Raw genomic sequence first — 3,096 nt, forward strand, 5'->3', positions numbered from 1 at the left:
AGCGTTGAAAGCTGTGGAGCTTGCGTTTGACTTGTCGATAACTGGTGCAGGTTTGTAAAACGCTATAAAAGTCTGGATGGTAAACACCTTGCGAATAAAATTTGGCTATTTTCATAAAGCCGTTTCTGTAGAGTTCATATACAAATATTGGCCCACTTTCTGAGAACTTCACTTCGCGGACTGGTAACAACTGAACTAGAAACGCGTGTAGTATGTCAGTTCTTATAAGTAAAAAACCGCATAACCGTACGAGAGATACGAGGTCACTTTCAGAAAAAGATAGGGGGCCACATACATTCCACTGCAAAATATTGAAAAGTAAATCTAAAGAATCTTTATCGAAGTTGTTCGGTAGACAAAGTTGATTTTGGCCGTGCGGTTTTAAGCAAACGCTACATATGCGAAATGTAGTGCTATTGCGAAGAAACGCGGAGAAAAAATCACTAGCGAAGGACAAGTAATTCGTTGAAATTGAACGAGAATAGCTTTCGGAACTCAAGGAAATTACTGTTCTGTCATTGCTGACGATGAACGCGAAGAACAGTTGTGGGATGAGGTCAATTTCTTTAAGTACTTGTGACAGCATTTGGTCTTCGCCGCAATATGTCATCTCAGCCATGAACTTGTTTGGTATAGATTACCTGCCACATTCAAAAAAGGTACTTTACACTTCGCTCACAAGAAACTATTCAACTTATTCAGTCATTGTAAAACATTTACTGCTTATGAACTTGGCGATGTATGTCAATTTTCGGTGTTCTTAGCTCGTAGATTCCGTTAGAGTGCAAGTATACGAGGTCGATAGGATAAATCAATGCATTTACAGCTTCTTTAAAACTCTTACCGGCATTGAGTTTAAATTTTGCTGGTTCAGTCTCCGAATACTCAGCTAGATAGGCTGTTTTGTGGTCTTCCGATAACCTTAAAACTTTGCCAATGAACACTTCAGGACATTTTTCAGTAGAATTCGACGCTACTAAAGCAACAAAATCGCCAGGTATGGGAAGATATTCTATGTTTCCTTCCTCGTCTTCATCGCTCAAGATAAGTACACCGTCTTCGTCAAGGCTTCGAGAAACCGTCGAGCTTAACATATCTAGCGCCTTACTTTTCTTCTGAGCCAAGGGACGTTCGTCGTAAAATCGCTTTTGCGTCCTTACGGAATGCTTCATTAAAGTTGCAAACGATTCTCTCAGCGCAGGATCGTTACTTCCGGGCAAAGTCAAAAAATGATTTACGACTGCTTTTCTTAAATCGACCGTGGTTAACTTCATTGAAAAATATTTTTCGAAAAGCGAAGACACGTAATTTGTATACGAAGCATGAGTGAAGGGGTCGCCTCTTGAATTGACGAACAAAAAATCATGTTCTTTACCCCCCAAAAGCAAGTTTCTCATTTTAGTGGAGTAAATCTTCAAATAATTAGTGAGAAAAGTCAATGGTGTTAGATCTGTTCTGTTCGGTCCATAAGTGAGTCTTGTTTTGTAAGCATCCTCATACAAGATGGTGGTTCCGTCTTGATTAAAGCAAAGAAAATTTTGATTCTTACACTCATCGCTGTTTTGGCCGCCATAAATGCGCAAAGATATGTATTCTTTAACTCGCCCGGGGTTAGCTGAACAGTAAAGCAGAGGAGACATAAGTTCATGCAACTTCTTGCCTGGTCCAACCCAGTTTTCTCGCTTACTTCCCATTTTAATTCACGGCAAAGTTCTAAAAGTTCGCTATAAACCACTTTTTCCAGTGCAGGCTTTTTTGCCAAATCGTCTACTTTATCTCGCCGTGCTAGGCGTTCTAGCTGTCTCTGTATGGCCCTCACTTTGTCTACTGAATCAGTCCAATCTTTGATCTGACTAGATACTGATGGCACTTTCAACACGTTAAGGAAGGCGGAAATATAACGACTGCAAGTTATTGCCTTTACAGAACGCGAATCCATCATGTAATTTGAGAATTGTTGTATTATCTGCGCATCGGCACAGTAAGAAAATTTTGGATCGACTTTTTTTCACGTTTTTTAAATACCACATGAATCGAGAAAGTCTTTCAATCATTTTGTCAATAGTCACATTTTGCAACGCACTGCCTTCACGGTCACAATTGAGTTCGCAAGAATAAAACCTTCGTATTTCTTTGATGTCTGAAAGGAGCTCGGGTGACATTTCCTCGCTACTTAGGGAAGCAACTTTTTGCTTTCATTGCAAGAGGAGTCAGAGGCTTCTTGTGTTACTACATCATCACTGACGGGTTCTACGGAAGAACCAATCAGTTTACTACCCACATTCACAAGGTGTCTGCCATCGCTTTCAAGATCGTCATTTTTGGAGGAAGGCCCTGGTTGGTCGTCTAAACAGTTATTTGCGTATGATCAAATTCACTTTGAAAATTCCAAGGTATTTGAGATTTTATCGGAGAAAAACCTGTTGAAACGTCGCCCGTTACAGTAGGAACTTGGGGTTCAAAGTTTGCAAAAAATGCGATAGAAATCTATAGCTACTTTGAAGACGTAATAAATTGTGTTCACTTATTAATCTAAAAGGGCCATTTTGAGGTGGAAGGTGACTGGAGAAAAAACGGTTCTCGTCTTCTGTACAGACTAAAGTCTGTATTTGCAGAAAATTCAGTGTATTACATAAATGATCTTCCGCTACACTAAAAAACAGTTTGCTTTTGACCTCGGAAAAACAGTAAAACAATTCTTTTCCTCGTCTTATTGCATTGAGATTGCCAAACTGAACAGCCATTTCGCCAATCAAAGTTCCACCCAAAATAGCAAGCTAAACTATAACATGCAAAAAAAAATTATATTGACTCCTGTCCACGTAGCCGGCAATCTGTTTCGTTGACAATCTGAGAAAGGCCTCCTTACCAGTCTTTATATACTTGAAAATTATTACATGAACCAATCAATCTTGCTGCAAAAAGAGAAAAAAGAAAGAAAGCAACTTAAGAATACACGCAGACTAACACACCCAAAGAAGGATCCTTCCTTAGATTCCTTTAAAAAAGAAATGAATTCGGCCGGACGGGTCCTCTCCCTAACCCTAACCCTAAACCTTACACTAAATTCTATACATAAATCCTTGAACCTTGACC

At 39.4% G+C, this 3,096-nt stretch overlaps 1 pseudogene; it reads right to left on the bottom strand.

The window, feature by feature from the left end:
* Nucleotides 1-63: 63 nt before the first annotated feature.
* Nucleotides 64-2,744, bottom strand: LOC146447001 (uncharacterized; annotated as a pseudogene).
* Between the last annotated feature and the right edge of the window lie 352 nt (nt 2,745-3,096).

This window comes from Pavona decussata, unplaced genomic scaffold (genome assembly GCF_977016875.1).
Source record: "Pavona decussata unplaced genomic scaffold, jaPavDecu1.1 SCAFFOLD_2895, whole genome shotgun sequence".
NCBI classification, from domain to species: domain Eukaryota; kingdom Metazoa; phylum Cnidaria; class Anthozoa; order Scleractinia; family Agariciidae; genus Pavona; species Pavona decussata.